Source organism: Fukomys damarensis, unplaced genomic scaffold (assembly GCF_012274545.1).
Source record: "Fukomys damarensis isolate Sample0158 unplaced genomic scaffold, DMR_v1.0_HiC HiC_scaffold_24, whole genome shotgun sequence".
NCBI lineage: Eukaryota > Metazoa > Chordata > Mammalia > Rodentia > Bathyergidae > Fukomys > Fukomys damarensis.
Window position 1 is genome coordinate 23,031,284 of NW_022900936.1, and position 25,261 is coordinate 23,056,544.

The following is a 25,261-nucleotide window of genomic DNA, read 5'->3' on the forward strand; positions in this document are numbered from 1 at the left end:
CACTCCATGGTCAATTGGCCCCATTTTTTAGGCCCACTGAGAGGCAGTACTGTGGGAATATGTGGTGGAGAAAAACTAATCACCTGATAGCCTAAAATTACAGAGGAAGAGGAGTGAGCTAATTTCATGCTATCTAATTTCCCACTATTGAAGGCCCATCTCAGTGACCTAAATGACTCCTACTAGGCTTAACTTCTTAAAAGTTCTGCCACCTCTCAAAAGCAACACACTGGAGACCAAGTATTTACCATACAGACCTTATAAGGACACAATATTCAAACTATACCATGGTATAAAAGAGAATTCATTAAAAAAAAGAATTCAAATTCTTTCAGGACACAGCCTCTAAATTCCAAATAATTCTCTGCATTTAAACAATTAAGCCTTTAGAATATGGACTCAATCTCACTATGTGATTTGTTCACTGTTGAAACTGAAAATGTTCCTGTCCAGGCTTAATATATCAAGGTGTCTTAGTTTTTCTCATCACCGAAATACAACACCCGACACCCACAATTTAAGGAAGGAGAGATTTATTTTTGCTCACACTTTGTAAAGGTTTCATTTGATAGGTATCTAGCTCTTAGGCAGAGTGGCATAGCAGTGAGGCATAGCAGAGGAAGAAGAGCTCATGATAAGGTACCAGGAAGCAGAGGGATCAAGGGAGGGAGACAGACCCTACCAGGACACTCCCCCGGTAACCCACTTCCTCTAACCAAGCTTCATCTCCATCACATTGAGCTGTAAACCTATCAGCTGACTGATCCACTTATAAGTGTCACACCCACAAAAGCCCCTCCCTTGAGTCCATGAGACTAGGGGGATGATGAGATGAGATATAAACCATAACACAAGGAAAGAAAAAAATCTTTTCAAAAAAGTCCCTTTGAATATTTTCCTATACATTTCTTAGCCAAGGAAAGTTGTTTATCTTTGGCTTTCAAACTAGAAGGCTTTTTTGTTATTAAATTAATACCAAATTAATAAGAAAAGTACTGGGAACTGGCTTCAAATGTAACAAGGGTACACTGTCATTACCCTTTCCAAATCAAGTACAGGATTCTGGACAATAAGAGTCTATTGAAAATAGAAGCACTTTATAAATTCTCCATTTGTTAAATCTAAACATTAAAATATTTAAGTAATAACATGCTGTAAGTAATAAAATTTAAAAATTACCAACAACAAAAATAATCAGTAACATTATTTATAGTTAAGATTTAAACTCAGTTTCAATAAGCTGATACCCTGGCCTTTTGCTACCCACTGTTTCGCAGAATGATATATGAACCAAATGTGACTCAGATATTAAACATACTCTGCAATCCTCTATTAGGGTTACCATAAGAAGTCACCAAAAGCTGAGTGACTTCAAACAGAAATTCACTCACTCACCGTCCTAGAGGCCAGAATTCTGAGATGAAGGCATCGGCAGGGCTCTGGGCTGCTCTAGAGGATACTTCCTTACCTCCTTTCTTCTGCTGACTCCCAGAAATTTCGGAAGCTCTTGGATTGTAGTATCATTCCAATCTGTGTATCTGTCTTCAGATGGCATTCTGTCTCCTATTCTCCTGAGAACACAAGTAGTTGATCAGAAAAAAAAAAAAAGAAAAAACGATGAAGCTATTTGAATCTTTTTTCTCTTCTACATGTTATTAAGATTTTGCTAAATATATCAAATGTCTGAGATATGTGAGAAATGAAAGGGGGAATATAAAGAGGAAACCTACTTATTTTGGGGTATACTTCCCATATTCACCTTACTCTCTCTAACATAAACTTTATCAGGATAAAGAGAAAAAAGTGTATTTCCACTACTGACAAAGGTCCCTTCCTCACGGAAAAAAAAAAAATAAGTGGAAATTTCTGGTTAAGGTTATCAATTTGAGATAAATATCTCATTTGAAAGTTCAATTTGATAGATTATTAAATTTATTTGTATCACTAATTTTATACACTGTCAGTATAATTTTCTAGATGTAATATTTTAGATATATCTGGATATAACCATTTTCTTGTGATTTAGTCAATATTTCTATTGTCTTAATGGCATTATGATTATTCCATTAAATTTAGATTTTTTTAAAAAAATACCTGAATCAACACTAAATCAAAATCTTTTGTTTTCTAAAATCCAAACAAATGGACAATAGAAAATGTTGACAGAGTTATAGAGAAACAGGAGTATATCCTCACTGCTTATAAGAACGCAGAATATTGCAATTGCTTTGCAACTATACTTTTTTGCTTTAAAAGTTTGGCAGTTTGGCAGTTTCTTAGAAAGCAAAACATAGTTTTAGCATTAAGTTAGCAATCCTTCTTTCACTTACTTACATAAGGAATTGAAGTCTTATATTGGCACAAAAATTTGCTCATGAATGATCATAGTGGCTTTATTTATAATTCCTCAAAATTAGAAGCATTTATATTTTTAAAAGGTGAATACAATGATATATCTATACAAATTGAATATTACTGAGCAAAAAGCTATGAAAAGACTTAAAGGAATGCTAACTAGGTATGAGTGAGTGAAAGAAGCCAGTCTGAAAAAGATCTTTAGTATATAATTCTAAATAGATGGCATTGTGGAAAAGAAAACTGCATATACAATAAAAACATTAGTGGCTAATGTTGAGCTAAGAGGCTCAACATAGGAGATGGATAAGTGTAGACTATCAGAGATGTTTAAGGTAATGAAACTATTTTTGCATACTATAAATGTATATGTGGTATCATACATTTATCAAAATCTATAAACTATATTATTTAGAGGGAAACCTAATGCAAACTATGTGTTTCAGTTAGTAATTTTGTATCATTATTGGTTCATCAATTGAAACAGATATTCTGCTAATCAAAATTTTCAGTTTTGTTTGTTTGTTTTGATTTTTGAGACAAGGTCTCTCTGTGCAGTTCAGGCTGGCCTTGAACTGATGAGGTAGCCAAGGCTGGCCTCAGTCTCCCAAGTGCTGGGATTACAGATGTGCATCACTACACCCAGCCTAATAAATATTTTAATAACAGAAGAAATTGTGTAGAGAGGGCATTTTATGGGAAGGGAACTTTATAATATTTGATCAGTTTACTCTAAACATAAAACTATTCTCAAAAGAATTTTCTACCCCAAATGTATTTATTTTTTAACTGGACCTGTAAAATTAAATGGATTTCTCCTACACAAATTAATGTTTTGGAGTATATATACATTGTGGAATGTTTACAACCAGCTGATTAAAAATTAATAAAGGCTACCAAAAATTAAAATAATGAAGTGAAAACAACACTGAGATTCCACCTCACCCCATAAAGAATGGCTGCTATCAAGAAATTAACTAATAAAAAATGTTGGAGGGGTTGTGGGGAGAAAGGAACCCTTCTCCATTGTTGGTGGGAGTGCAGACTGGTGCAACCACTATGGAAATCAATATGGAGATACCTCAAAGAACTGGGACTAGAGGTTCCATTTGACCCAGCCATCCCTCTGCTGAGTATCTTTCCAAAAGAATTAAAAGAATCATATCACAGTGATATATGTGTACCAATGTTTACAGCAGCACAGTTTGTAATAGCTAAAACTTGGAAACAGCCTATTTGCCCATCAGTTGGAAACTGGATAAAGATGTGGTTTTTCTATAAAATGGAATAGTACTAAGCCATAAAGAATGAGAAATTAGAAAAAAAAAATGGATGTATATTGAGGTTATACTCCTAAGTGAAATAAATAAGTCACAGATGTTTAAATACTGAATAGTTTCTCTGGTGTGAAAAACTATAATGGTACATGAGATCTTAATGGTATAATTGACAATGTGAAATAGAAAAAAAAAGGTCTAAAGGTGTAGGGGAAGTGGAAAGGGTAGGGGAAAGGTAATAAGGGAAAAAAATTAGAAAGTGAAAAAATGGAAATAAAGTGTTTGTAAATAGGGAAGGGAGGATGGGGTGAAAGGAGGGCAGGGATAAGGGGAAAAAATGAGAACCAAGACCTGTCATGTAAAGGTACAAGACTCCAATGATGAATGTAACTGTACTGTATACCTAAAATGTACCAATAAACTCAGTGAGGAAAAAAATAAAATAATGAAGTGTGTCTCTTTTTATCCTAAGTCCAATTTAGTTGAAACAATGCAATCTTTAACAGTTATCTAGGATATTCCTGAACATATGATGCCTGCTTTATGAACAGTCATTCTTTTTTCATCTTTTTCATGTTTTCTGAAGCTCTTTTCCAGTGATATGTAAAAGCTGACAAAAAAATCTTCTGGCATTTGGGAAGTACAGCCCATTTACATTTGGGAATGTGGGCCTATTTACATTTTAGGTTTTGTGTTCAGCAGGAAATTACTTAATCAACTTATTTTAATTCCTTTTCCTGTAGGATCTCTCTCAATAACTTCAAAATAGTATTAGACAAGAAGCTGAAAACTCATGTTTAATCCAAAAAGGCATTTCCTATTAATTTTATAATGCCTTGCATTTAATAACAATTGTTTCTGTTCAATGACAGTATACTAACTCTAATATGAGTTAAATCTATCATTTCTATTCTTTCTCTCTTAGTAACTAAGGGGAAGAGCTGTCCAATGCCACAGAATGATCCTCTTTCCTTTTGCTATGGTTACTATTGCCTATATTTTAAACTTTCCATGTTTGCAAAGTAATATACAACTTATGAGTATAATAACCATATCCTGGAATCACACAGAAAATCAAAAACAATCAATTTTCTCTCCAAAAGAATGTCGTATGGTCTTTTACCATATCAATACAATAAAAAACTTAGAAGAGAATCTTGAGAAAATCTGCTCATCAGGACTTTGGAGGGCCAGGGATTTAGGTCAGTGGCGCTGCATCTGCCTTGTAAATGCAAGGTCCTGAGTTCGATCCCTGGTACTGCAAAAAAACCAAGCAAATAAACAAAAAAACAAAAAAGAGTTTGGAGTCAGGTGTGGTGGCACATGCCTGTAATGCCAGCACTTGGGAGGCTGAGGCAGGAGGATCTCTGTGAGTTCAAGACCAGCCTGGGCTACATAGTGATTTCCAGGTCAGTCTCAACCACATAGTGAGACCCTGTCTCAAAAAAACAAAAAAACAAAAAAAGAAAGGTTTGGAGATTTTTTTTATTTTATTAAGTATGGAAATAAATCATGGCAAATATCAATGTCAAATCATATGACTTAAATTTATTATGGTAACCTATGACTTCATATTATTATTTTAAACAACTGTAATATGGCCTTCTGCTCTTGTTAGTTTAAACATCATGATTTTCTAATAACAGAACTCTACAAATTATATGTTGGCACTTGATATACAAAAGGGCAAACAGTACAAATAATTTATTAAAATTTGTTTTAATGTTATTGCAAACATCCTATAATCCTTTGTGGAATGGATCATATAATATTGCTGTTGCTCTCCCTTTACACTAAGATTAATAGAACATAAAGCCTTCATAAACCATTACATCTACCTAGGGAATATTGAAATCTTTTGTATAATGCACTGTCTAGCATCTGACTGGAAAATCTAATTAAGTGAAACTATAGATGCTAAAGAAACCTATGTGCTTTCAACTGTCTATGTTATTTGCTGACCTGTAGATAACTTGCAGCTTGCTATTTTCAAATAAATAATGAATTCTACTAATAACAATAGCTTTTCATTAAGTAAAGGTCCTATGATCTCCAACTCAACCGTGTGTCTCTCCCCTTAATGGTGACTCTAAATGCTTAGGTAAGTTAAAACTATCATGAAATATTTATTTGGTTGTATTTGCAAATTCCATTCCCCTGTGGATAATTGTGAAGTCAACAAAGCCTCCTATCCAGCCTTTATATATTATTTCCTGTCTCTCCTTCGATAGTCCTTTGCCTGGGTGCCTCTTGCCTCTGTGCCACGTCCTTGGTGCCTGGGGACTGTGGCATTCTTAATGATAACCTATGTGTGGTAACATTGGGTATTTTCTTTCTCTGATTGAATTTTCAAACCTTATCTGTCCAGTATCTCTTTCCTTTATGCTGTCTTGAAGGGATTCAACTGATTTTTAAAGCTAGTCTACACTCAGTTTAAATTGAGAATCACAGTTGTATATATTACCCTTGATAATACAGCTGTTTGAAACTGTTCTCAAACTTAAATACATATTTAAATTTATACTTATCTCAGTACATAACTTAAATTTATTCAAGCACATGCATTTTACTTCAGTTTTATGGAGATATAATTGGCAGATATATATAATGATTACCACCATCAAGCCAGTGAATGTACTCATTACTTCATATAGTTACTCTTCTTGTGTGTGGTGGGGCTATATACTCTCTGAGCAAAACCTCAAGTGCACATCATTATTAACTACAATTATGTGCAGAACATTAGATGTCCAAAGACATTTTCCTTGCAAAATGAAATTTTTGCCCTCTTTGACTAATATCAACTCTTTTTTCTCACATCCAGAAACCACCATTCTAGGCTCTGCTTTTATGAATTTAACTTTTTTGGACTTCACAAATATGTAGAAGCATTATCTTGCTGTACCTCCCTAATTTTACTTCGTATTTTATGTATACATATTACTGATCTATACTGTTATCCACAGTTAGCAATCATTATTCACATGTATCTTGTATTTCACATATATGTACACCCATGCAGTGTTTGTTTTTCTGTACCTACTTAATTTTACTTTGTATACTGTCTTCCAGACTCTTTTATGTTGCAACAAATGATAACACTTCCTTCTTTTTAGGATTGAATTATGCTTCATTGCATATATCAACCACATTTTCTGTATTTGTTTATTCAATAGGTTAATTTCATACCTTAGATTAATGGCATACCTTGATATTGTGAATAACGCATGATGAACATGGGAGTAAAAAAACACATGCTTTTAAAATAATAAAAAGAGGTAAAATATTGATTACTAAGAGGAAAGTTTATCTGAAACCTTTCCATAGTCTAGTTCCTGAAAGCCCACAGTTACAATGAATTCTACTTCTATCGTTTCTATTGTTTATACTCATATTTTTAAAGAGTATACTTAGAGTACTATTGCTTGATTTAGAAAACTATTATACTTGCCCTGGATTTAGCTTACCACATATTCCCCTTTGTCTTTTTATTTCCTGCAATTTTATATAACTCTTTTTCATTATCTCTTAATAACACTAAATTTCCATTTTTGTTCCATCAACTATGTTCATTTTCCATTTCATAACTGCCACTCACTACCTCTTTTCTCCTCCCTACCTCACAATATGTAGCAGGTGTGCTTATATTTTGTCAATGGCAACATTTTGTTCTCTAGCTATGCTTAAGTTGTCCCAGTATAAAGCACAATAATCTAAATTACCTGTCTAGAGAGGCACACTGCCTGTCTACATTTTCAGGTAAATCACACTCTGTCTTGCTATTCTGTTTATAGAAATGTTACCTGTTTAACAAAGAGAAGCAAAGCAGAATGGGTTAAACAGAACAGCAAATAATTTCCTCCTCAGGAGACACTCTGAGTTCCAGGTTAGCCAAAGGCTCGGGTTCATATGATTGTGTGAAAGACTGAGATCTAACTTCTGTCCATCTTAATCTATCAGTCATTTCTTTATGTAATTCCTCATCTGCCCCAGAAAAGCAAGATTACAGGTAGACCCATTCTCTGGTTCTTTGAAAAGATAACAGAAAGAAAAGCGGGGTACAACCACTTCATCATGTGTCAAGCCTGCAAATTGCACCGTTTACTCCCACTCACATTCTCGTAGAAATACACATCCCAGTGACCATGCTAAACTAAAAGGACAACTGGGAAATCTGATAGCACTGAGAAGCGGACTCCCTGACAGTATTAAAACATAGGTAAAAGGGAAAATATATTTCAGTGGACAGCTAATCGTCTACTGTTTGAGGCTTCCACAAAGAGAAAGTGTTTGGAGAGTGCGCAGGTGAGCAATGCAAACAGCCTGGCAAAAAGTGAGAGGGCAGGGCTCTGCGGAAAAGGCGATGAGCCTTCCCCAAGCACAGATGGCCCCCTGTGCTGCTGCTGCAGACAGACCCACTGATACCTGAGCAAGCATAGATACTGCAAAACAGGTAGGAAAAGGAGAATGAATTTTGGTGGTGCTAAATTTTAATCTCTGTCTCTTGCTCATATACTTGAAGATCACTTCACCACATGCTCTTACTTTATTTCCAAGGAGTTTTACTGTACATGAGAAAAAGTAAGCCTTCTAAAGACATAGGCATATCAGGCTTAAGTGGTTTCTTGGATGGAGGTAGTAAAAATAGTCACTATGTCACAGGACTTCAAAATGCCTGTCACTGGAGCGTCATGGTCAGAGCTTCATTACCAGATCCAATCCACACCAGGGCCAGTCCTAGGTTGGCAGAAACAAAAGGTTGAAATAGAAATGTAAATTCAGAGATGTTTTAAATATGGTGAGTGGGAAACAGAGGACCTTTAAGACCTGGGATGAGGTTTGCCAGCGCTGCATATTTTGAATTGTGCAAAAAGATATCATATTGTTCAAATATCCGTCTTTGAGTGAGGAGACCAAAATTCACTTATCTCAGCAAAGAGTTTCAGTTAATTTTCAAACTGGACAGCTGGCAGCAATTGTTGTACTGGTAAAAGTAACACTGGGAAGTTATACTCAGATACTGCTGACTACGATTTGGGGCTATCAATATCGAATTCTGAACCATAACTTGGCCTCAGACCACTCACTGTGGTTAGAAATTGGTTTTGTAAATTTGATGAGAATGAGAAAAGTACTATGATAACCTTATTTGTTTAATAAAATGTGGGGACTCTAAGATGTCAAGCAATCAGAAAATTGTTTTACAAACGAGAAGTCCCTGTGTGAATGAAGCCACTGCATGGAGATATGGTTTCCATCTGATTATCAAAAAGCTCAGGTTTCTCTCTAAATCACACCGTTCTATAGAGGAGAATCAACAGAGTAAGACATTGGAAATGGCTTTGGACTTTTCATTTATGAAGTAGAAATTAAATTTGAATTTCAGTCTTTTGTGTAGTGGAATTTAAATTGGATCAAAAATTTTATATTACTGTATGTTTGGGATAAATCATAATTCTGTTATCTGGGGGATTTACTGAAAATGGATGGCTCTTGAGACCATAATACAAAGTGAAAAAAGTCAGACACAGAAGGTTACATATCACATGATTTCTCCAATATGTCTCTCTCTCTCTCTCTCTCTCTCTCACACACACACACACACACACACACACACACACAAAATAGAGGACAGATGAGAGAGAGAGAGAGAGAGGTTCTATAATTCAACACAAGGTATACTCTCTCTCTCTCTCTCTCTCTCACACACACACACACACACACACACACACACAAAATAGAGGACAGATGAGAGAGAGAGAGAGAGAGGTTCTATAATTCAACACAAGGTATCTAAATTGATTTGGTACAATTGTCTTACACAGTTTATTGGCCTACAATATTAGTATAGTTTTCAATCCGTATTTTTGATAATTAACTTTATACAGTCTTATAAGATAAATAAATGAATCTGATGCTGGAAAAATAAAAGGGGTGGAAGAGGACAGATGAGAGAGAGAGAGAGAGAGGTTCTATAATTCAACACAAGGTATCTAAATTGATTTGGTACAATTGTCTTACACAGTTTATTGGCCTACAATATTAGTATAGTTTTCAATCCGTATTTTTGATAATTAACTTTATACAGTCTTATAAGATAAATAAATGAATCTGATGCTGGAAAAATAAAAGGGGTGGAGCAAAGGGAAAAAAACAATTGAGCTGTACCATGTACAAGTACCAATTACCTACAGCAGATGTAATCATGCACTGTGAACATGTACTAATAAAAGTAAAAAAAAAAGTGTGACTAATATATTTTTAAATAAATAATTTATTTAAAGACAAAAATAGACGTGATATGTTAAGAAACAGAAAGGTAGACTGTAGAATGGGAAGGGGATCTTGGGAAAAGGAAGCAGCGAGAGCAGGGAGAATGAACATGATGAAGATATTTTATGTATATGCATAAATCCCCAAGAAGCTCACACTGTGAGCATGCGTGTGTATCAATAAAAAATCTTAAAAGAGATTGAAGAAGGCATGAGAGAATGGAAAGGCTTCTCTAGTATTGGATAAAGAAAAACTTTTATCATAATGGTCATATCATAATGGTCACAGAAATGAGATTTATACATTTAAGGCCATTCTAAACCATCAGCATTTCTGACAATAAAACTATTAAACAAAACAAAACAAAAAACTCTAAAATTTATATGAAACCAGACAAGACCCAGAATATCTGAAACAATCCTGATCAACAGGAGAAAAGTGAAAGGCATTACAGTTTCAGATTTCAAGTTATACTAGAAAAGTTCAGTGATAAAAAGCCAGTATGGTACTGGCACAAAAATGATCATGCTGACCAATGGAATAGAATAGATAATGGAGAAACAACTCCTAGCAACTTCAGTCATCTAAGTCAACATATGATTGGGGAAAAGGCCTCTTTAACAAATGGTGCTTGGAAAATTGCCTCCACATGAAAAAGAACAAATCTAGGTGCACAGAGAATTAATACTTGAATATTAATTTCCTGTGACAATGATCAGACTTACACTCAGATTTGTTGTACTCCTTTGTTGCCAGTATTTTATTGCTGTACCATAAGAATTTTTCTTGAAATATCTTCATGCTACAATTTCATTTCACTCAAGTATAGTTGATGAAACTGAGTATGTTTTAAATGAGAAATAAGAGAGAATACATTTTTAATGTTAGTTGAATGGTGATGTTGGAGGATATATATCATTACTATTCTATATTCTGTCTGACTTCTTTTAGACATTTTATTCACAAAATGATACCCAAAGAAACAGTGTCTGAGATCTGGGCAGTGGCCTCATGAAAATGGCAATTCAAGGTTCTCCTGAGGATCTGCAGATCTTTTTCTGCTTAGGGATAAACATGCAGGTTAAATCCAATTCCACAGGGACATGTCAGACACCACGCAACAGAGTCACTACATTGCATTCTCAGTGTTTTTCTTGTATAATAAAATATGCATAAAGACTAGAAGAAAAACAATATGACAGAAAAGTATAGGGTCAATGGCAATCAAAGATGTTTTAGATATTAGGGGTAATTATTTCAGCTTTGAGATACATTGAAACTGAAGCAGTTTTGTTGTCCCCTTAGGAAATATATGGTAGAGATTCAAAAATACAGAATTGAACTTTTGATTGTAAACAAAGTTTTTAGCCACATTAATGTTGGTGCTACTGAAGTCATAAAAGTAAACGAGGCTATTACTATACTGAAAAAACTATATGATGGATTTTCATAGTCGTTCTATATGCATATAGCTAAAGACTTCAGTAGTGACTATTAGCAGATTATAAAAATTATGAATACATAAATCTTCATAAAATATAAAAATATATACATGATAGAATTAACCATTTGTTTTTGGAGAGTACAAAAGTGACTTTTAGTACACAATGATTAATTTTATAATCTTACAGGAAATCTTGCATGAAACATTTCATTTTCTTTTTTTCTTTTTCAGCTTTAATTGAGTTTATTGGTACATTTTAGGGATACAGTACAGTTACACTCATCATTGGGATCTTGTACCTCTACATGACAAGTCTTGGTTCTCATTTTTTCCCCTTGTCCCTGCCCTCCCTTCATCCCCTCCTCCCCTACCCATCTAGAAACACTTTATTTCCATCTTTAATGATCATTTTCTTTCTATTACTTTTATGGAGAAAAGTGGGGATTTTATTTGTTTGCTTTATTAACTAGCTATATAAATAAGCTACCACAGGAGAGTGTTGGTTATTATTCTAAGGAAAATAAATGCCAATGTTAAAGTTCAAAAATGCAAAGATATCATGCTAATTAATATGAAATTTACTATTTTTTATTAAAGGAATAGGTAATTTTAAGTTGTTAAAAGAATAGCTTTAAGTTCCTAGAAAATTTTGTGAATTTCTTTTAAAGAATTCTAAAACTTCTATGAAGTTAGTCACAGGGAATAAAAATTATAGAATATAAGGAAAGTATTTGTGATAATAAACATAAAATTATATTTTATGTGGCACTGTGTTTAGTGGGAAGATGTTTGGAAGAGAACTACTTGTACAATTTTACTTTCACACTGAATTGTCAGTAACTGGAAGAAAACTGAGTGAAGATATTTATATTTCTCTAAACAACACCACTTTCCCAAATGGATTCATATTGATTTTGCAAATGTTTTCCCCACAGCATCACAAAAATAATGTCTCTGTCAGTTACACCTGCCAGTTACCACTTGCTGTTAAATGTAACATAGCAATTCTGTATAAAATAGAAATAAACATTTCCAGCTGAAAGTAAAAAACTTATTTTTAAAAGTCTCCCACATCTCTAAATGAGAAAGAAAATCCTAAAATTTAGAAGCGTTACCACCATTTTTTCCATTTTAATAAAGAAAATTTTATAGCAGTAGTTATTGGACGTATCTTTCTAATATACTATGCTATAAGAGAATATGGCTTCAGATGATTAGCAAATCTCAAGGACATCACTGATCTTTTTATTGATCATTATCAATCATTATTGTTATCAAAGATCATTATCTTTGTATTGATTAGATACAATTTAAAGTCAAGACCAACATAGGTACCTAGTAAACAATAAGGCCACAGGAAGTGTACTGTAGTTGATTATATAATGTATATATGGAGAATATTGAACGTCTGTATCCAACATTTTTATATTACACAAGAGGAAATTAAGGTGGTGAGAATGCATTTAAAACTCGTGTATGTCACCTGATGCTTACCATGTGTAGAAGGGTATCCAAGTGCTTCTCACCTGTTATGTCAGTCACTATCAATCTAAAATACTTTTAGTGTGGCAGTTAAAAAAGTTTAATTATCTATCTAATCTGCAAATAGCTTAGTTTGTCAGACAAATAGTAGATAATATCCTTACTTTATTTAAGTTTGCATGTTCTTAGAAAGAAATCCAAGGCAGAAAAATAAGTCCTATGGAAATTAGAAACTGTCAAAAATACTGAATGGCCAAGAGAATTAAAATAGATATCAAAAGAAATCCTGTCATTGATGACAACATGGTTGAACTCAGAAGACATTTTGCTAAGTAAAATAAAGCAGGCACAGAAAGACAAATACCACATGATCTCACTGACATAAGAAATCTAAAAAAAAAAGTGAAAGTCACAGAAGCAGAGAGTAGAATGTTGATTATCAGAGTGGGGGTTATGGGTGGTAGGAAAGTAGATGTTGATGGAAGTGAATAGTTTCTGTTGCACAGTATAAGACATACTTTATGGTGATGAGAGTTACTAATTAAGAAGACCTGGTGTACAGTGTGATGACCCCAGTTAATAGTGATGCATTGTTTTAATGACAACCTTTGTACTCTTGAAAATTGCTAATAGAACAGATCTTAAACGTCCTTAACACAAAATTGATAAGGATATGAAGTAACATATGTTTTATTTAACTCCAATTAATGATTCTACGCCATATTTCAAAACATGTTGCATGCAACAAATATACACATTTTTAAAATAAATAAAAATAAATTTCATATCTAAAAATTGCTAACTACTATTAATATTGAACATTCTCCCAACAAAAAGTATGTAAGACTGACCAGTGATATTGAACATTTTTTCATATGTATTTGCTGCTTTTATATCTTTGAGAAATGTCTGTTCATTTCAGATGCCCACTTTTTAATTGGGTCTTTATATATGGGGGGCCTGATTTTTTTAGTTCTTTATATATTCTAGGTAGTAGTCCTTGTCTAGGGAACAGTGGGTAAAAGTTTTTTCCCACACTGTAGGTTATCTCTTAGCTCTGTTGGTGGTTTCTCTTGCAATACAGTAGCTTTTTAAAAAGACTTTTAGTTGTTGATTCTTTGTGCTAGTTACATGCTACTGAGAATTTGTTCATAAAGTATTTTCCTATACCTAAAATGTACCAATTAAAAATATTTTTAAAAAGTATATAAGACAATGGATATGTTTATTAGCTTGATTTAACCATTTTGAAATATACATATATATCATAACGTCATGTTGCACACCATAAATATGTACAACTGTTTTTTGTGTTTTTTGTTTTGTTTTGTTTTTATGTACCAGAGATTGAACTCAGGACCTCGCTGCTTGCATGGCAGGTGGTGGCACCATTAAACTAAATCCCTGGTCAATGTACAATTTTAATTTGTGAGGACATCTTAATGTTTTTTTAAGAAATGATTCAGTGGATACTTAAATTGGAGCTCAGACAGGTTCTCTCAGATGGTGAGTTTGAAAGACGTGAAAGAGCCCATCATGAGGAGGTCAGGCAGGGGACATTTCAGGAAGATGACCCAGCCAGTGCAATGAGAATGCTGGCTGGGGTCAGGCTCCGGTTTGGGAAGGAACAGAAAAGAGAATAAGTGACCGAACCATGGGGGGCAAGAGTCAGGGGTTTCCTAAGTCATAAAACCATCAACATGGACAGAGAACTGAGGAGACAGAAGTTGGGAATAACAAGCCTGTTTTACTTTAAATATGATAGAAAATCACTGAAGAATGTTAACCTAGGGGAAGGAGTTGGGGCAAGAAAGATGACCTGATTTTATATTTTATTGACTATTCAGTGCCTTGAGGAGAATGGACAGGCAGAAGGTAGTGATGAGATTGGAGAGACAGATGGGATAGGTGTTGATCTGGACAGAGCAACAGACAGTCCTGGTTTGCACAGATTTGATAGTAGAGGCGTTAGAGGTAAGTACAGGGATTCAAGATTTGATTTAGAGGTTTACTGAATATCAGGAAAATAATGAGGAAAGACAGATTTCAATTTGAAAATTTGGGGTAGGTGATGATACCATTCACCATGAAGGAAAAAAATCTGTGCAGTCACTTTCTAGGGTGAGGAAGAAAAGCATTACAATAAGTCTGAATATAACAGTCTCTTCTTAGATAATCAGGAACATTTTAGGCATTGTACATCTTGATAGGATGAGCTGACTAGCTGAAGAAACACGAGGGTCTTGTCAAGGGTGTTTTTTAGTGATTACAACAGAATCTACTTAAAAAAATAATCCTGATTTGCCTAGATTATCATTTCTTAAATATTTACCACAGAAGAATCCTTACAGGCATTTCAAATCTCAGTAAACTCCTACATAGATACAATTACCTCAGTGCTCATACACTAGCACAATCAGTAACATGTATAATCCAACAATTTCATATTGGTTTTGGCAAACTTTTTCTTGTCTCTTTTTTTCTTCACCCTAGAGATAAGGTAAATTCTAATACAAGTCAGTATTTTGGCTAAGAAAACTTTAGGGTTTTTCCTTTATTGAACTTAGACTTTTTTCAGCTTAAAAAGTAGACTTAAAAGTCCTATACATTTATACTCTAAGAGCATTGTGAACAATATCATATGGTACAATTCAAATATCTTTAAAATTAACCTCTACTTTAAAAATTAATTGAGTTTACTTAATGATTATTAAAATTAGTCTTGCTTTATATCAAGTTTTAAAACTCACAACAATGAAATGCTTAAAAGGGAATTGATTTTTCTAAAGCTAAACTTCTATATTTTAATAAAAGTAGAATATGAATTCTAAATAATTTTATTTACATACATAAAGTCTTACTGACCATGTTGAATAATAAAGTTACTAATATCTAACGTCTAAGCATTAGAAATAAAAGTACAGCTTAATGTCTGTTTTAAAAGCCTGAAAATACATTTTCTTATTGAGTGATACATTCAAATTCAAATATAGAACTAGCAAATTTATGAAAAACATTGGCTTTCTTTTCTTTGTAAAATAATGCTATATAACAATGAAACGTGTTCTGCTTCAATCTAAAAGTAAAATCAAATTTACTTCTTTCACCTGAAAACTTTTTATTCCCTACATAAGTACCCATGTTTGGATCAATGTTGACATAAACACATACATTTCTTTTTCAAATGAAGTGAGATTATTTCCTTCTATGTTCACAATGGTCTTAAAACAAGAAATCTGGTCCTTGTCCATGTAACAAGTTGGAAACTGCAGCAAAATGTTCATCACAGTGCTGTGAATGGCTGGAGTCTTCTTTGAAAAATCCAGAACTCATTTAGAGTCAGTTAAGGAGCACTGAGTGTAATATCAGGTTCCACTATTTCTCTCAAATTTAAGCTCCCAGGCTGAAGGGTGAGTCACAGAAAGGGCCCTCTCCTGCCCTAGGAGTTGAAAAGGAGACACAGGTGACACAGGTCATCTCACAGGTGACACTTGCCTCCCTCTTTCTGGAAAGTATGCAAGAGTAGAAACACCTCAGTTTTCATTTCCAATGTAATTTTCACAACATTTCAGTTTATTATTTTCAATGCTTAAGAAAAATTTTTAGTGAAAAACAGTAGTGTACTTTTGTTCTTTGGTGTGTGTGTGTGTGTGTGTGTGTGTGCGTTGAGGGGTTGTTTTGTTTTTGTAGTAATGGGAATTGAATCCAGGGCCTTGACACAGATCTACATCCTTTCTCTCTCTCTCTCTCTCTCTCTCTCTCTCTCTCTCTCTCTCTCTCTCTCTCCCCCCCACCCCCGCGACAGTCTCTCGCTAAGTTACTAAGTTGCTCAGGCTTGGTTTGAACTTTTATTTTCCCACCTCAGTTTCTCAGAGTGCTGGGATTACAGGGAAGCATGACTAACTCAGTACTGTTAACTATAGCACACCCAAAGACAATATATAGAGAATATACACAAATAATACACACAATGGGATATGAAGTTCTGCAAGTGGAAGCTTAACATCACTATCAGAGAGAAAAGCAAACTAAAAGTACCACCGAATGTCCCTCACACATGTGGGGATGTATATTATCAATTTTAAATACAAAAATATCCCACTTGAGGTCAAAATATTTTCTTAGAGACCTGGAAACTGGCTCACATTATGAAAAGTGTGTTTCCTCAATACGTTGTTTTCTGTAGTTTTTTTTTTTTTTTCATTTCAAAACACTAAACTACTCTTTTCCTAAAAGTCTCCTCACAAGTTACCCTTTAGAAATCTGCTTTGGGCTGAGATGCCAAATTTCTGTAGCAATAGGACTTTCATGCATTCTTCATTTAGGAGTCTGCAGTTTTGAACTCACTATTGAGGGATAATAAAACTGATAACCACACCACAGTGATATATGCGCACCCATATTTATAGCAGCAAAGTTTGTAATAGCTAAAACTTGGAAACAGCCCATTTGCCCATCAGTTGGAGACTGGAAAAAGAAGATGTGGTTTTTCTATAAAATGGAGTACTACTCAGCCATAAAAATGAGACATTAGAGTCATTCATAGGAAAATGGATGCATATTGAGGATACACTCGAGTGAAATAAATAAGTCACACGTGTAAATACTGAAGTTTCTGTGGTGCGAAAAACTATAATTGTAAATAAGATCCTAATGGTATAAATGACAATGTGAAATAGGATGAAAAGGGCTAAAGGTGTAGGGGAAGTGGGAAGGGTAGGGGAAAGGAAATACGGAAAAAGAAAAAATTATGAGAAAATGAAAAAATGGAAATCAAATTTTTGTAAATAGAGAAGGGAGAAGGGGGTGAAGGGAGAACAAGGTATAGGGAAAAATGAGAACCAAGATCTCTCATGTAAAGGCATAAGTTCCCAGTGATGAATGTAACTGTACTGTATATCTAAAATATACCAATAAACTCAATGAGGAAAAGAAAACAAAACTGATAATGCCAACAATCTTGAAGCATCATCTAATTTTTTTTTTCATTTTTACCTCTGAAAGTTTTCAACACAGCAGCTCCTGAAGAAAGCAGGATGTTAGGGCTGCTGACATTTTGTTTAAAATGAAAACAAATCTTTTGTGGAAGCCATGTTAATAAGTGACCATCATTATTGACAGAAGCATGAATTCTCCAACACAAGATTTTTGTTTCTAGACAAGAGAAAAATTAAATCTGACTTGTACTTGTTAATAACTGGAAACTATTTTCAGTAAAATTTTTCTTGAATTTCTCCATCACATCACAAATCTTTCTTATATGACAATTATTAAGAAACACAGTGACTCATCATTCTGCATATCAAATCTACATTTTGATCAGTTTATGACACAAAACCTCTCCAATCTTATGTGATTTGACAAGTCCGACTAGGTCAGGGTAAAACGTTTTCAACTTCCTGTATTGTATTTTTTCCTAGTATTTCACTCCCCATAATTTTATTCACTGCCTTTAGGAGATTCTCACCAACAATGTGATTTTCCTTCTCCTAGAGAATAAGTTCTGCTTCTGTTATAAATAGCATATGTTATAATCTGTTTATGCTGTTATAACAAAAGACCTGAAGTTTGGTAATTTAGAAGCAACATATAATTATTTTCTACAGTTTACAAGCTGGGAAGTCTAAAATTAAGGCACAAGCAGGTTTCGTGTCTGCTGAGGACCAACTTCCTCTGCTTTCAAAATGATACCCTGCTACTGTATTCCTGGAATGTATAAATGTTGTGTCTTCATGTGGCAGAAGAACAGATTGGGAAAAGGGACAACTGTTGTATTAAAACTCTTAAAAGGCATAGCCTATCCAGACAGGCAGAGCTTTCAAGATTTTACCTCTTAAGGGCCTATCTCTTAATACTATCATGGTGGAAAATAAGTTTCAACACAGTTTTGGTGGACATCTTCAGATCATAGTGCTATCTTCTCCAAAACTCTCTCTTGAGTAGATTTTTTTAAAGAACAAAAGTTTTACTCTCTATTGAGATTATAATAACTGAAACAAATCATTTTATTTGCTAAATGATTGAAATTTGTGGTAAAATGTCTTCAATTTTACACAAGTTACTGATATATCTGTCAATTTTGTCTACAAGAAAAGCATAGCAGAAAAGAACAATTGGATTTCCTTACAATACTTTTAAAAATATGGTAAGTACCTTTCAGCATAGAGGACTTGTGTTGATTCTTTTGATACATTAGGGTATTGAAGTGATTCTTAAGATCTTTCTTATGCATTGAATTGAATCTTTCTATTCCACTTCATATATCATCGTTAAAAATCACTGACTTGGACCAAATGCCAGACATTTTGCGAAATACAAAAGCTAAAAGAGATAAGACAGAAAGCCAAAACAATAATAAAATTACCAAATATAAAAACTATACAACATAAGTAATTTCTAACTTGCTCAATTTATATCTTGTAAATGTTTCTACTTTTGAATGAAAATATCCTTCTGATATTTTGGATTTTTTTTTTTTTTGAGACATGGCCTTGCTATGTCATTCAGGCTGGCCTTCAACTCATTAACTATGCAAGTCAGGTTGATCTTAAACTTTCACTCATCCTCCTGCTGTAGCTTCCAGAGTGTTGGGATTACAGGAGTGTGCCACCAGGGAGGCTCAGCCCAATTTTCTGTTACATCCAAATGTATGTTCACCTTTTTAGTCAGTCTGCACTTCTTAAGGATAGGTTGTACAAAATAATTAATGCATACCAGGCCGCCATCACCAACTCATCAGTCATCAGTGGCCTCCTCATTGTATTAAAAAGTAATAATAAACAAAACAGAGTGATCCTACTGCATTGTGATATGAAGATGGAAGACTACATATGAAATTACCATTTCCATGACTGAAAGCATTAATATTATATGGTATGCACAATTTTAAAAATGATTTTAAAATTTTACTTTCATATTTTTTCCTTTCCCTTCTTCCCTTTCACCTATCCCTCCCACTTTTCCTACCCCCTTATACACTTTCTTCCTATTTCACATTATCAATTATACATTTTGATCCTTATTTACACTTTTAATTTCTCGCACCAGAGAAACTATTTGGTGTTTAAGGAAAAATGAAAGCAAAGTGTCTGTAAATAGGGAGGGGTTGAGGGGTAGGGAAATGGGGAAAAAAAGGAACCAAGATACATCATGCAAAGGTACAGGTTCCCAATGAAGAATCTAGCTGTATTGTATACCTAAAATGCACTAATAAACAATGCCAAAAAATTCTCTTTCATATCCAATTGTAATGTTTTGGGGAGCCCTAGTTAAGAAGCTAGGGTTATAAAGTGTTTGTCATTTTAAAAACTTTTAAAATGTACTGTACTGACTACTTTAAAAGTACCAATAAACTCAATTAAAGAAAACTTTCACAATGTGAGAATTTTGTATTTATGGGAAGCAGGTACATTGGAGAATGAAAGCTGAGTCTCCATAATTCAGTAGACTGCCTCGATGGCTTGTAAATCCTATAGGTGGTGCTTATCAGCCATTCAAAAAACACAGTATCAAAATACATTCTTGCTTGAAAACAGGATTTAGGAAGCTGGCCTCTGATGCTCTGAGCATCCCTGGCACTCAGTGTGCCATGTCATACTTGTTTCTTTTTCAATCTTTTACCAATCTTCATAGAGCTTGGCTTTGATTAAGATTTTTATTTGTCTTGAATCAGATTAACAATTTGGCCATTTATGATAAAAAAAATATTTTTCTGATATTATGAAGAATGAAATTCCTATTAAATATCCACATAAAGACATCAATAGGAGTATAGATTTGCTAGCCTGGAGCTCCGCTGTAAGTCAGAGCTGACTATATAAATTTACATCCATAATTATGCAGAATGTAAGAATACTGTAGTCAACAAAAGCGCATATGCAATAGTGATACCTTAGATTGCCTAGTGATGTACTTATCTTAATTTATGCAAAAATACTCTATGATGCTTGCATAACAAGAATGCCTGGAAGAAGATCTCCTTATGACACATTTCTCAAAACATATCCAGTATCAATTTATTGTGTGTGTGTGTGTGTGTTTGTGTGTGAGCTAAATAGCATAAGTTAAAAAGTCCAAGAATCAAGCTTGAAGAATTACAATACATTAAGGATGAAATAAAGGCAAGAAACAATTAAAGCAAACTTATATGTGGCTAGTGAGAAAGTGCCTTCAGTGTGTTGTCATGAAATTCAAGACAAAAGTGTGTTCCAAGAAGGATGACCCAAAATGTAGTACTAGAGTCACTGATTTGAACCTATACACGAAGGAAATGGAGATTATAGATTATAATAAATCTTTTCCAGAAAATTTTCATACAGATAAACAAAGGAGATGGTGTCTAAAAAGAGACCAGCCCAAAACGATGTCTTTAAAGCATAGAATAGCACAGAATGTTTACATGAGGGAAATCAGAGGTGTAATTTTTTAAAATGTTGATTAAAAGAAAGAATTACAATAAAAACCATTGTCATCTCCCTCAGAATACTCCTCCTTGCTTCAAAAAACACATTATTCTTCCTAATTCACACTGTCAATTATACCATTAGGATCTTATATACTATTATAGTTTTTCACACGAGAGAAAGTAATCAGAATTTTATACATGTGTGACTTGCTTATTTCATTTAGGAGTATATCCTCAGTATGTATATAGGGGAGGTGAGAAGGGTAGGGGAAAGGAAATAAGGGAAAAGAAAATGAAAAAATGGAAGTAGTGTTTGTAAATGGGGAGGGGAAGAGGGGGTGAAGGAAGGGCAGAGACAAGGGGAAAAAATGAGAACTAAGAGCTGTCATGTAAAGGTACAAGATCCCAATGATGAATGTAACTGTACTGTATACCTAAAATGTACCAATAAACTCAACAAGAAAAAAAAAAAGCACATTATTCTTTGAACTTTCTGAAGCAGTTCTGGAAATTTTATAAGTGTCTTTAGTTGCACTATCATGGCTACTTCAATGTCCTGAGTTGATGAATGAAGACATTTACCTTTCATGGCCATTTTGCCTTTGTTGAAGAGCCTGATAGCATGTTGTACCAGATCCAATGCAAAAGGTGGATGAAGACACACCGTAATACTTTACAGGTTTGCCTTTCCATTAATGCCACTCAGCAGCAGCATATCATTTTCAACTGATTAATGCTTTCTAAAAGCATTGTGTTTCACATCTCTACAGCTCTAGAGTCTTGGATGTTTTAGAACATACTAAATGCATGATACATTTTATTTTATAAATACAAGAAATTAGACCTTTTAAGGACTTGCCTAATGAAACCATTTAAATACATTCAAAAATAGAGGGACTTAAAAAATGTCACTGGGTTGAAGGTGATTTAATGATTACAAGGGAAGTAAGATAAATTGTATGGGAGGTAAAATTGTATGTGTTTAGTATGACTCCAAGCAAAATGATATCCAACAGAATGTTTTAGAAGTTTAGCATCATTGTAACTCAAAACATGCAATCCACCTTAAGACACTGTAGCAAGTCAATCAACTGAGATATAAAAATGTATCTTAGTTTTGCTCTTAAAAGATATAGAAAAAAAGATATAATAAAGAATGAGAGATATTTCACCATTCCACATTCTACACTCGATCTTAGCCAAAAGGCCGAGAAGCGATGACCATGCCACAATCTAAAGTGTCAGACACTTGTGTTTTGACTTTAAGGCCCTTGCATAGATAAGGGAAATATTACACTCATTATATAAAATTATAAACAGTAGAAGAACTCGTTATATTGGGTGCCTTGTGAAGAAAGCCTATAGTGAACAAATTTCCCTCAAGGTTTCTTTCCTAAGGAGTTACCTTTCTCCCAATTCTTATAACTGAGATAAAGTTGATTATGTTCCATATCTAGTGTAAACTAATTCCAAAAAAATGAAAAAATCACATTGTTAAATCTCATTTTGAGCTCAAAACAGAAAAAGAGCTATGGAAATTTTACCTTTAATATTATGTCCAATGAGATTTTTTTTAAATAATGGAGAATATAAGTTTATGGGTAAAAGCAATCAGGCTTCAATAAACTAGAAAATTGTTAAAAGCAAAATATATATTCTAATGTTGGGCTCAGGGATGCTGGCCTATTCTTGGCTATTTCCTCTATTTAGTTATGTGAATCATGAAAAGTATGCTTTTTGTGCAATATTTCTTTGTTACATGAAAATGTATATAATTATTATAATTTTATACAAATCTATTATCAAATTCAGGGAAAATACAGAAAAAGCATTGTCTTCTTTTTGTGACTGTAGGTAGATAGAATCATTAATGCTTTTTATTACAAGTCACACAAATTCAAGCTAGTTCAGGAGAAAAAAAGTAGAAAAAGTATTTTAAAAAAAACTCAAAGGATATCTCCTGAACATTAAAGGCAGGTTGAAAATTGGTTTCCCTCCTGCTTACCAGAGGCTTGGGGTGGAAGGGTTAGGGAGATATGTAAATAAGGATCAAAAGGCATGATGGATAATGTGAAATAGGAAGAAAAGGTCCACAAAGGAAGGGGAAGTGGAAGGGACTGGGGAGAGGAAAGAAGGGAATGGAATTAACATGAGAAAATGAAATAAGGGAAACAAAGTCTTTGTAAATAGGAAGGAGTGAAGGGGTCAAAGGAATGGCAAGGGAATGGGGAAAATTAGGAATGAAGACATATTATACAAAGGTACGTATTTCCAATGATGAATGTCATTATATTGCATACATAAAATGTACCAATAAAATTAATTTTAAAAAATTAAAACTACACAAACAAGAAAAGAAGGGTCAGGGAGGTGTTGGTCAAAATGTAAAACATCAAAAAATTTTTGATTTCTCAAGAACTAGAATGTTCTCTCTGTCTCTCTCTAATTCTCTGTATACATTTTCATTATTTTAGAAAATGACTATGTCACAATTCCTAATGTTTATAATTTATCCCAAATTGCTGATGGAACTTCTTGCATTAAAATTTTAAATTTTTGTTCCCAAGAACTAGGGATAAAATCCAGGGCCTTCACACTGAGTTACAACCCGTGTGTAGGAGCCACCCTAGAGCTTGAATCTGACTAAGAGGTGATGAGAATGAAAAGTAGAGATGCAGAATCCTGTTAAAATATGAAGGACCATATAACTCAACGAGAAAAAAAATATGAAGGACCAGGAAGTTCTTGTCACCCTTCAACAAAGTACACCGAGTGCCTAGTGCATTCACTCAGGCTCCGGTACAGGTAATTAGCTGCACAGATTCCGCTGTGTCCCTCTCTCCACGGGACTTTCCCAGGTAAACAACAGAATCTCAGCTGTTTTTATTTTTCTCTGCAGCATATGAACACACTTGCATGCCACCTTTATTCCTACTGCTCACTGAGGGGTCCAATTAAGTCTCAATCTTTCTATCTTATTTCCCACACCCCTGCCCTTTTTTAAATTGTTTATTTTGAGACAGCCTTGCTAAGAGGCTAATAGACCAGGTTGAGGTCAAACTTGCAATCCTCCTACTTCAGCCTCCCAAAGTGTTGGAATTACAGGCATGCACCACCATGCCCAGATCCAATTTTAAATTCCTGGAAAGGGTTCTGATTTGGTGCAGCCTGGGGCAATCCATGGTCCAATATCCTATGATCAGAAGATACTGTGATAATATCAACATAGATGGAACATAACATAAACATGTATTTTAGGAGTTGCCCCCAAAACTCAAGGGCGGATATTGGAAAGTGTGAATGGTATTCTTGGAAAAAGGGATCTCAAAGTTCTTCATTTAAAAATCTTTAAAACAATATTTTTTAGAATGGGAAGATAGTAATAGTTATTCACACACTTAATATTGAATATTAAAAACTTTTGTGCAGTCTTTAGTGAATGGCTTTTGCATTCTATCACTGGCATAATTTCATTTTCTTCTCTATACAGTAGATCATGTATGCTACAAGCTTTTGCAACCTTAGAATTGAAGTGGCAGGGAGCTACCCTTTTGTCTCCCTACCTCCATCCTCCTTGGCTTATACTTTCACAATGCAAATATGGATTGTAGAAGGCAAGCAGGATAGCACATAGCATACACTACTTTTTCTTGACTAAGAGTGAAGAGATGAGCCAAGAATTTTTCCTTTGTGCTTTAAAATATGGAAAGAGAGAACTGAAGTACCTCAGAAGTACTAATACACTTGACTTTACTTGGGAACCAGTTTACATAAAATTGAATGTATATTAAATTATTTTTCCTCTTTGATGTAGGATTAATTAGAATTGAAGTTTTGTATCTTTCCATAAGTGTATTTTTCATTAGACTTTATAAAAATGTACAATTTTTTTAAAGCAAGGTGAAATTTAGAAAGATTAGGACAGAAGATTTAGAACTCAAAGATTCTTACTGAAACTCAATCCTCTCTGAATAAAAGTTGAGCACTTCTTTAGACAGTGGAGAAAAATCAGTCCTTGGAACCAGG

At 34.0% G+C, this 25,261-nt stretch overlaps 1 pseudogene; it reads right to left on the reverse strand.

The window, feature by feature from the left end:
• Positions 1-22,360: 22,360 nt before the first annotated feature.
• LOC117283299 lies at positions 22,361-22,454 on the reverse strand (annotated as a pseudogene).
• Between the last annotated feature and the right edge of the window lie 2,807 nt (positions 22,455-25,261).